The 11,338-nt window shown below is 38.4% G+C and overlaps 1 non-coding gene and 2 pseudogenes across 1 annotated transcript; all 3 read right to left on the bottom strand.

Annotated features, from left to right (window-relative positions):
• On the bottom strand, positions 1-93 carry LOC127637838 (uncharacterized; annotated as a pseudogene).
• A 2,452-nt stretch (positions 94-2,545) lies between these two features.
• LOC127637869 (U2 spliceosomal RNA) lies at positions 2,546-2,736 on the bottom strand. The gene has a single exon (XR_007969806.1). It is a non-coding gene; the product is annotated as a U2 spliceosomal RNA (small nuclear RNA).
• Positions 2,737-8,512: 5,776 nt separating this feature from the next.
• Positions 8,513-8,642, bottom strand: LOC127637841 (uncharacterized; annotated as a pseudogene).
• Positions 8,643-11,338: the final 2,696 nt, after the last annotated feature.

The following is an 11,338-nucleotide window of genomic DNA, read 5'->3' on the forward strand; positions in this document are numbered from 1 at the left end:
AATCTGTGGGACGGCCATTTTGTTACTTTTCACTATGTTCACTGATAAGAACAGATACTACACTTGATCTTAGCCAAAAGGCCGAGAAGCGATGCCGTAATCACTCTGTGAGAGGACGGCCGGAAACGGAAAAGCGAGATGAGGTCATGGTGAGAGCGTCAAAGGTCACAAACTATCAAGTAGACATGGACGGTTTGACCAGTGCGGGACCAAACAAAATGGACCATGCCACTCCACGATGCAATATTAGCGCGCAACACTTTTCAGCGTAACAAGCAAAGCATTGTTCCCACCAAAAAACGATCAAATGATACTTTATTGATGTCTTTCTCTCAGCTCGAAGGCCGCTGGAGTGCCGTTGGCCGAAACCCCGTGTGGAGGCCAAACTGATCTTTCTACTCACATTTGAACATTTGGGATGTATGTTTTCTTATGCTATATTTTTGTGTGCCCTTCGCAATGTTATATTACACATTGGCTTTTCAGTGTAAAGGGAACAATGTGTATGCATTGTCAATGTGTGCCCAACCAACGCTGACACCACACCTAGCTTTGTTTCTATGTCTCAGTGAAGGACGCTGTAAGGCGGGTGCCAGTGAGTCTGGGCTACTCCTCGAGAAAACAAAAGGCTCTCATGAGAATTAACATCTGAACTCTCTCTCGCAGATGTAACAGCAACATCCGAGATGCAACATACTGTGCAGCTAACACCTCCCTTCTAAAGTATCTTCATCTTACTCCTCCTCCTCACTTAAAGCTCACTAAAAACCTATGCAATGTGAAGTGTGTACAAAAAGTAACTATAACATGTTTGGTATCATTTAAAGTCTCTCAGTGCGTCTGGTAAACTGGTCTCATCCTCCCAGCCATAATGAAAAGCTAAAAGAAGTTATAAAATATGTGAAATTTGGTGTGCCCCTTAAAGGTGTGCCCTCCCCAGATCCTCCATACCTCCTGTATGTTAATCTACAGGAACCCCTCAACAGGGGACCAAAATCTAATTATAATGACAGACACCACCATTTGGTAAGCATGTTGAATTATCTGGGTATTTAAGGAGAGGCGACACATTGCTCAGGGCTCTCTGTAATCAGACGATCCCAAACAGTTTACTGTTTGTAGTTTATTTCAGGTGATTGCAATTCGTATTTCTTATGTTTTGATAAAATGTCTAACTTTGACTTATCAATGTCTAATTGGAATTGATGAATTGATTATGTTACCTGGTCAATAAATTGTCAACATTTGATTTTATTCTGACTGACTCTGACATTGTGTTTCCCAAACAGATTAAACGATTCGTATGTTACACGCAAGTCTGCGTCAGATTAGTGACGACTAATATTTGGCATTGATTCAAGTGTACTTGGTTTGCAAAGACAAAAGGGAATTTCCGTTTAGAGCAGCAAACGCTGCCTGACCAATCTAAATCTGGGTGTCTTACCTCTGTTTTAATTTGATGTTTCTCCAGATAAGTGTACGTGGGAAACCACGCATGGCCAATCCAAAGCTATTATAAGAGAAGTTATGTTGGTCAACTTACATCTGTAATAGTGGCTGTGACCTCTACTGAAGAAAACGTTAAGTTACATTCAAGTGTATGCAATTCCATGGGGCTATACTGAAGTATCTTTGATTGTGTATACGTGAACGTGACCGATCTCAGGTATATAGCAATTACCTCTGTTTGATGATCCAATACTGGCCGCTTGTGATCGTGAGACCCGCGGTGTTGAGAAAAACACGCGAGGACCTCAAAGCGACATAGTTTCTTAATCTAAACGGGTAAAATATAATTAAAGGAGTTAAAGGAATAATCAAACATTCGCTCACTTTTAATGATACTCAGATATCATTAAAAACCTTTTTCATTTATGGAGTCAGATGAAATAACGAGATAATACATAAGAGAAAATGTATTTCATTTAATATTGTTGTGTTGCGTACAAGAAAGATTGTAACGCGCAGAGACCTTCACCCGTATTATTGGAGACCGTCATTGGACCGATAAACGGGCTTACAACGCTGAAGTCTCTTGTTTCAGAATAGATAATCAAACGCGGCGGCCAGACAGACCTTTTTATTCTCTTATGAACGCAAATCGTGGCTTTTTTCCTTTTCTTTTTTTTTTCGGATCCATTGGGTCTAAAGTTTAACTTTGGCTCTGTACTTTTAATAATTCAGGCTAATCTCGCTTTTCTCTTACACTGAACGGTCAACACAAACAAATCATCCACAACTCCTAGTGCATGAATGCGCTTTGCAATTAAACAGGCGTGTACACAAACTTTAAACCCCAACTTTTATTGCTACCAAGTCTGTGTATTAGTTCTCTGCCTTGTGACAGTTTGTGGTCTCAGGAGTGAACGACAACAGCACTATACCATTCGCTTTCGGCCGACGAGTCGGCGTTTCGTTCACGGACACGCAATCACACACCTGAACAAGAGCTAAAGTAAAGATTCCTTATTTGCCCGCTCTCAGACGCTTATTGAATTAATGAACAAAGATCTCTGTCTTTCATAACAAATGTTGATCCCCGAAAGGGAAGCGCACCGTGCCTGGAAATACTGCAATACCAAGTCGATACGTAGAGTGGACGGAGCAAGCCCCTCTTCCATCTCCCAGGCCCAAAAATCCATTTAATATATGGTCCCCGGATAGGGGACGTATCAGATATTAAACTGATAAGAACAGATACTACACTTGATCTTAGCCAAAAGGCCGAGAAGCGATGCCGTAATCACTCTGTGAGAGGACGGCCGGAAACGGAAAAGCGAGATGAGGTCATGGTGAGAGCGTCAAAGGTCACAAACTATCAAGTAGACATGGACGGTTTGACCAGTGCGGGACCAAACAAAATGGACCATGCCACTCCACGATGCAATATCAGCGTGCAACACTTTTCAGCGTAACAAGCAAAGCATTGTTCCCACCAAAAACGATCAAATGATACTTTATTGATGTCTTTCTCTCAGCTCGAAGGCCGCTGGAGTGCCGTTGGCCGAAACCCCGTGTGGAGGCCAAACTGATCTTTCTACTCACATTTGAACATTTGGGATTTATGTTTTCTTCTGCTATGTTTTTGTGTGCCCTTCGCAATGTTATATTACACATTGGCTTTTCGTGTAAAAGGGAACAATGTGTATGCATTGTCAATGTGTGCCCAACCAACGCTGACACCACACCTAGCTTTGTTTCTATGTCTCAGTGAAGGACGCTGAAGTCTCTTGTTTCAGAGTAGCTAATCAAACGCGGGGGCCAGACAGACCTTTTTATTCTCTTATGAACGCAAATCGTGGCTTTTTTTCTTTTCTTTTCTTTTCTTTTTCGGATCCATTGGGTCCAAAGTTTAACTTTGGCTCTGTACTTTTAATAATTCAGGCTAATCTCGCTTTTCTCTTACACTGAACGGTCAACACAAACAAATCATCCACAACTCCTAGTGCATGAATGCGCTTTGCAATTAAACAGGCGTGTACACAAACTTTAAACCCCAACTTTTATTGCTACCAAGTCTGTGTATTAGTTCTCTGCCTTGTGACAGTTTGTGGTCTCAGGAGTGAACGACAACAGCACTATACCATTCGCTTTCGGCCGACGAGTCGGCGTTTCGTTCACGGACACGCAATCACACACCTGAACAAGAGCTAAAGTAAAGATTCCTTATTTGCCCGCTCTCAGACGCTTATTGAATTAATGAACAAAGATCTCTGTCTTTCATAACAAATGTTGATCCCCGAAAGGGAAGCGCACCGTGCCTGGAAATACTGCAATACCAAGTCGATACGTACACTGTAAAAAGAAAAGGTGCCTGGAGGAACCTTTTGGGGTTCTTCACTTTGCCACACCGGCGGAACCGTCTGTAGATCCTCTAGGCACCCTTTCAAAAGGGGCGGTTCTCTGAGGAACCTTAAAGGCTTCTTGAGGAACCCTTTTATTAAGAATGATCAGGAACCACCTCTGGTGATTCAAGGCACCATTTCCCAATTTGAATTCTATTTCTTGTCCCCACCCTCCCCTCCCTTTCTTTTACTAATAAATAAAATTTATTTATTTATTTACATGTATTATTATTTTATAAACACAATGAAAAACTGAAACCAAATACAAAACAAACATTGTTTATTGATAAACAACAATAACATCCATACAAATAAAAAGTTCAATAAATAATCACCTTATAGTCAATAAATAAATGTATCAACATCTAATTCATGGAAGCACATGTATAATGTTAATATTGTGATACATTAAGAGTTTAAATCTTGACAAAACTGTAAAATATAAATATGACTCAAATATCTTAAAACTTTCGAATATATTTCAGGTTCCTCAAAAACAGTAGCCTAAAATTCAAATTGACTACAATTCAATTTACAATGCAGTCAATGGTAACATTTTCACTCTGGGAATATTCACACAGGACATTTTAAGAAATTGATAAGCCTCAACACAACTGTAGGTAGCTTGATGCTCTCCTTCTGAATGCCCAACAGATACTGCAGAAAAGTCAGTGTACTTTTAGTTGGTTTCCTGTACTTAATGTTGAACAGAAAGTAGGCACTCATAGTAAGGCCTACACCCATTGTTATGTCATCAGGTTCATCAGCAAGCAGTTCTTCGCCATCAAGAAAAACCGCAATGCTGCTTTCACCAAATGGGTCTCCTGTAATCACCATTGTTGGTGTGAGGTTCTGTGGAGGCTGTTGGTTGAAAAAAAGGGATAAGATAAATTTTTATTACAAAACATTTACATTAATTAATTTTCCACAAACATTTATTCAAAGTGTCTTAAAAATTAGGAACATCAAATGCAACTGGTCACAGAGTTAAAAATATACATAATATCCAATGTCCTTTTATGGTTGTGGAGTAGTTAAATGCACAAAATCACTAGCAATAACTGGCATAATACTGGCAAAACTTTAAGCTGATTATTTCAATTGTCAATGGCCCAAAACATTTGCATGTATAAATAAAAACTGACCTTGTTTATCATGTACAGTCCAGCAGGATCATCATGTAACAGGTACGGCAAGAGAAGGATTCCTGCAATGACCATTAGTCCTACAAATATGGAGAAAATAATGGTTTAATAAACTATAAAACATTTTGTTACACTTTATTTTAAGGTGTCATTGTTACAGTGTAATTATATATTTAAGTACTGAGTAATATTAAGCATCTGCATGTACTTACTATAGGGTTAGGGTAGGACTAGGGTTTGGTTGAGGGTTAGTTACTTGTAATTATGCATAATTTACTGTTATTACTATGGTAAGTACATGTAACATATGTAACAAGGACACTGTTAAATAAAGTGTTACCAAACTTTTTTTTTTAAAGGTTACTGATGTTTCTCTGCCACGGTGCTCCAAAAAAGAAATGTGATTTTTCCAATAACCTTTGGTTAGAATTATTACAATAAGTACAATATATATGATCAGTATGAGCACAATGTATTTTAACAATACATATACAAATATGTAAAATATAGTTATAGAATACACCCTTTATCATATATAGTAGTTGCTGTGAACAAAAAAAATGTTACTGAAATAATTACTGGTTGAAAAAATTACTGGTTGAATAGATGATTATGCTGAGTGTTCACAAACAAAAAACAAAACAAAAAAACAAATAGGGTGAATTCACATTAATTAGGACACTTTTTTGCCACTGAGATAACTAGGAAAAATGGTAGTTTACTAATATAAACTACCATTGCTTAATTTTGTATTGCTAATAAAAGCAATAAAAAATATTCACCTTTGTGTGCTTCTTCAGCATGTGATTGAAGTGCCGTGGTGTACATAGCCAGAAGGTCCTTAGCCACACCTCTTCTTTGTCAGTATTTTCTCTGCAGTGGTCCCAAATCCAGTCAAAATTCTTCTGTCCACGTCAATATTATATGTTGTTTTCATTTCAAAAATCTTACATATTGTATCTTCAATATATTTAAAAGTATATATTATTCCTGTGATGTCAAAGCTGAATTTGCAGCATCATTACTGCAGTCTTCAGTGGCACATGATCCTTTAGAAATGATTCTAATATGTTGATTAGAATAAATGAAGAAAAAATATAGCCACAAACGGCAATCATTGGGGTCCAAGCATCAATGGCCCGTGTGGGCGATCAGTGATTCAATTGAAATGTATCTTATGTGGTTTTTATAGCAAAGTCCATGAATATGATATTAGGCTCAAAAGATTCAGAACAGTTTAGAATTTGCTGTTAGCTTCCTGAACATCTGAATTTCTTTTTTAATTAAACTAATGTTTGCTCAGAATGACTTGTTCTTTCAGTGCTTGGACCCCTAATTCATAAACTGATTTAAAAAATATTTTTCTGCTAGTGTTTTAATGAATAAGACCTGATTGACAAGCACCATTTCAGTTATTTTGAAGTCCAGAAATACACTTACATTTGTTGCAGCTCAGTGAAACCTGTATTTCAGAGGAATAAAGTATACTGGATGTTCTGAGGACAGAAAAAGATCAAAGGAAAGGGTTAGGGTAAATATTAAATAATAGTATACAGTTTGTACAGTATAAAAATCATTATGTCTACCCTAACGAAAATTAACCATGGTTTTACTACAAATAAAACAAAAACATGGTTATTATACCATAGTAACCACAAATGAACCATCGTTTTGCTACACTAACCATAGTTTTACCATGGTAACGTTACGCCTATTTGTAGTACAACTGTGTTTAAACAAATACTAATCAATCCGACAGAAAACAATGTTTACTACACTTTTACTATAATAAATCCTTGGCTAATTTTCGTAAGGCCATGGAATGTCCCCTTAAAACATGTAAACCCAATTTGTGTATGTTTGTGTAAACAACGAATTAACACAAATGCCAATGACAACAAATAACGTTAGTTAAATAAAAAAAGAGAGCGCTAACGTTACATTGTCTAAAAGTTAACAACAAAACTAAAATCATTGTTTGTGATTTAACAGTGCTCATTTCGACCCACAAAGTAATTTCGTTTAGGCTACATTTCGTTAGCATCGCAGCTAAAACAGTTAGTCCTATTCTGCTATAGGCCTAACTTACTGTCAATGTGTATGGTCAATATACGTTCTTTGCTATAAGCGGTTAAAAAGTTTAAAACGTACATTTTTAAACAGCCATACAATTAAGCGTGTTAGTGTGTCAATGTGTGTACACATAGTATATATTTTGCATAATAATTTTGGCGACTTTACTCACCTTTAATGGGGAAGTCATATGAAGCCGTTTTTTTTTAAATCACCGCTTCTTGCGTTGCGCGGGAGCAGAACGCACGAGAGCACTTCTTCTTCTTCTTCTTCTTCTTCTTCGTATTTTTCTTCCGATTAATAATTATAATAATACTACACTTTAAAAATATATATTCTGATATATATAGGCTATATATATTCTGATATATATTCTGTAATAGGTTTCATCATGGCAATAACAACATAAAGATAAATCACTGTATTAATTGTTGACCAGTTTAAGCAATAGCCAGTCCTGAAAGCTATTTAATTCAGAATTACAAAATACTCAATTTAATATAGCCTACAGCTGTTCGTTTGAGGGTCACATTTGTACTGTTTCTGGTCAAATGCATATTATTATTATTATTATTATTATTACTATTAAATAAATGTAAAATCTATATTTCATTTCATGGTAGCCTACTAAACAAAATTTCACTTTTAATAATGCACTGTTTATTTCAATATGAAATTTTTTAAATAATAGAAAAAAAAATTCTATTTAAATTAGTGACATATTTTGTGGACATGCTGTACCACTAGGCAAGGTCTGTAGGCTATAGTAGCCTATAAATCTGCTTGGTTGTAAAATGTCTATTGCTTTTTTGTCTTTTTATGTTTAGGCATTTGAAGTGTAATGTTTTACATGAGTACAGTCAAACCTGAACACAAAGCATTACCCATAATCTGTTCAATAAAAATGTAACAAAAATGTACAAAAATGTGTGATCTGATCTCAACCTTGTCTTCTGGCTAACTGGTAAACAATCTCAAAATCTCTCTCTCTCTCTCTCTCTCTCTCTCTGTGTCTGTCTGTGTGTGTTCATTAATAATTATGAACAACAGTAATAATGATAACAACAATAGGCAAATAAACTGTACATCTGAATGGCTGTACATCTTAATGTGGCCTCACAGAACTTGTGGGTTCCTCCAGATGCTGGCTTTTACAAAAGAGATCTTCCAGGAACCACGTATATGTTACAGGTCTTTCAAGAACCCTTTCATAGAATATGAGTACCTCTAACTTCCCCCAAAGCACCTCGACGTCTCATGGTAATGAAAAGGAGCCTCCAGAACCTCAGAACTGAATACAAAGTGCTTAAAGGATCCCACAAGTTCCTGCAAGAACCGCAAAGACAGTCAATGGTTCAACCAGTAACCCTACTATAGGAGAAAGAGCTTTGAGGCACCTTAATTACATTTTAAAGTTCCTTGAGTATCCGACAGGATATTTGAGGCACCTTTAGTTTTTACAGTGTAGAGTGGACGGAGCACTCTCCCAGGCCCAAAAATCCATTTAATATATGGTCCCCGGATAGGGGACGTATCAGATATTAAACTGATAAGAACAGATTTTTTCTTTCGAAAAAATTTTATTGTCACTCTTTTTCTTTTTTCCACAATTTTTCTTTTCAAATATGTTTTCACACAATCTTACCATTTTCCTTTAACCAATAAAACAACACATATACACACCACTTCATAATATTTGCAAAATAAAAAGGACAATTAACAAGACAAATTTAAGACACTAGTAAAATCATAAAAAATCTTAAAAGTCCATATTTTTCAATTGTGTGCTTAAAAGTCCATATTTTTCAATTGTGTGTTAAAAGTAATGTTTTAAAAATAATAAATAAAAACAACTTGGTGCCAATTTAAAATGCCATCTATTGTTCAAGACCGGGATGAGTCCCTATCAAATTGGCCATCATCCCACTCTCCAGGAAAGGCACTTGGCATGCCGCTTCTGTGCTCAGAGGAGATCCCTCTCCTCCTGCCCGCTGGCCTGCTGTTCCCGTAGCCGGTGGTGGTAAGGGTGCATCTACAGGCGGCCAAAGTACGGTGGCGGCGGGACCTCTTCCGTGTGACCCCGGCCCCCGTCCGAATAACAGCGCCGGTACCCCTGCAGCGTTGATGTTACCATTTGCTCGCTCGCGTGGAGGGGAACCGTAACGTGTTTCCCCACCAGCAGGTTTCTTGTGGTCCAGATGGCATCCTTGATTGAGTTGAAAGTGAGCCAGAGCGAGGTAAAGTTTTTTGCTGTACAGTCCTTCAAGCCCTGGCCCACACCAAGGATGGCGAGCTTGTAATCCATCTGGACCCTACCCGCTGGCAGGCATGGGAAATACAGGGGGCCGGTCTTGGCCCACAGGTCCCGCGCAGCGCTGCACTCCCAGAGCAGGTGTCGTACTGTCTCCGGGGCACTACACCCCGGACGAGGGCAGACTGGATTCTTGGCCATGCCTCTGGAGTGCATCACCGCCCTGACCGGGAGGATCTCATGGGCCACCATCCACGCCATGTCCTTGTGCCTATTCTGGAGAGTTGGGTGGGCAGCATTTTTCCAAACATCTTTTGCCTCACCTAGTGTGAGGCCTGGGACTGGGACTCTTATTTTCTGTGGATGGGGTCACCGCATAACCAATATGCAGGGCAGTGAAACGGCTGGCTAAAAACAGGTGGGGGTCTGGGAGGCCTTTTCCCCCATTTTCTGGTCTTTTCTTGATGACCTCCCTTTTCAGTCTTTCCCACCTGGACCCCCACAAGAAATAAAACACTGCCCTCTCCAGGTCTAGAAGAAAACTCCTAGGGGGACTAAAAACAGAGCATGTAAGTAAAAGTAAGGGTAAAATCACTGCTTTAAATATTAAAACCTTTCCTTCTAGAGTCAATTGTCTTAGTCCCCAAAACCCCAGTCTTTGCCTGACTTTCCCTAGCATGTCAGTCCAATTTCCCTGTCCTCCACCCTCTTTGTCAAATTTAACCCCTAAAATTTTTAGCTCGGTCTCTTTAAAAACGACTTCAAGTCCACCTGTGTCAACGTTTCCCCAAGGCCCAAAAAGCTGGGCCTCGGACTTTTATTATTATTATTATTATTATACATTTTATTTATAGGCGCCTTTCTTGACACTCAAGGTCACCTTACATCATCATCAACAATAACAAATTTAAAAAGCAATGAGACACAAGACAATTAAAAAAGTGCAGTTATGGTCAAAGGGAATAAGCTATTCTAAACAGATAAGTTTTGAGTTTGGATTTGAAAAGTGGAAGAGAGTCAATTTTACGGAGGTCTGGTGGAAGCGAATTCCAGAGCTGAGGAGCAGAGAAACTGAAAGCTCTACTCCCCATAGTAACAAGACGGACACGGGGAACAGTAAAATGAATAAAAGAAGAAGATCTTAGAGTGCTGCGTGTGTGTAGGTATATGGAGGAGATCAGAAAGATATGAAGGGGCTAGATTATGAATGGCTTTAAAAGTAAAAAGAAGTATTTTGTAGTTGATACGATAAGTAATAGGGAGCCAATGCAGCTGTTGTAAGATCGGCGTGATGTGAAAAATAGAAGGGGTGCGAGTAATGATCACGAGCTGCCGAGTTTTGAACCAGTTGAAGTTTATGAAGAGTTTTATGTGGAAGACCAAACAAAAGGGAATTACAATAATCTAAACGGGAGGTGACTAAGCTGTGAACAAGAATGGCAGTGGAGTGCGGCGTGAGAAAAGGACGTAAACGGTTGATATTACGAAGATGATAATAAGTAGACCGGGTAACGTTGTTAACATGAGATGTGAAGGAGAGGGTGCTATCAAAGATGACACCCAAACTCTTAACCTGAGGGGAGGGAAATGGAGGAGCTATCAATAAGAATAGAGAAATTATGGATTTTGTTTAATGTTGATTTTGTACCTATAAGAAGCAATTCTGTTTTATTACTATTTAATTTAAGGAAACTTGATGTGAACCAGGATTTTATGTCAAGAAGGCAGTTTGTAAGGGAAGATGGTGGAAGTGTGGAATTAGGTTTAGTTGAAAGATAGAGCTGGGTATCATCTGCGTAGCAGTGGAAATTAATATGATGTTTACGGAAAATATAACCAAGGGGAAGAAGATAAATAATAAACAATAAGGGCCCTAGAACAGAGCCCTGGGGCACACCTGTTGTGACAGGAACAGAATGAGAGGTAAATGATTTTAACTGAATAAACTGAGTGCGGCCAGAGAGATATGAATGAAACCAGTTAAGAGGTATGTTAGTAATTCCAATAGAGGAGAGTCTGTCAAA

The sequence above is a fragment of the Xyrauchen texanus genome, chromosome 45 (genome assembly GCF_025860055.1).
Source record: "Xyrauchen texanus isolate HMW12.3.18 chromosome 45, RBS_HiC_50CHRs, whole genome shotgun sequence".
Taxonomy (NCBI): Eukaryota; Metazoa; Chordata; class Actinopteri; order Cypriniformes; family Catostomidae; genus Xyrauchen; species Xyrauchen texanus.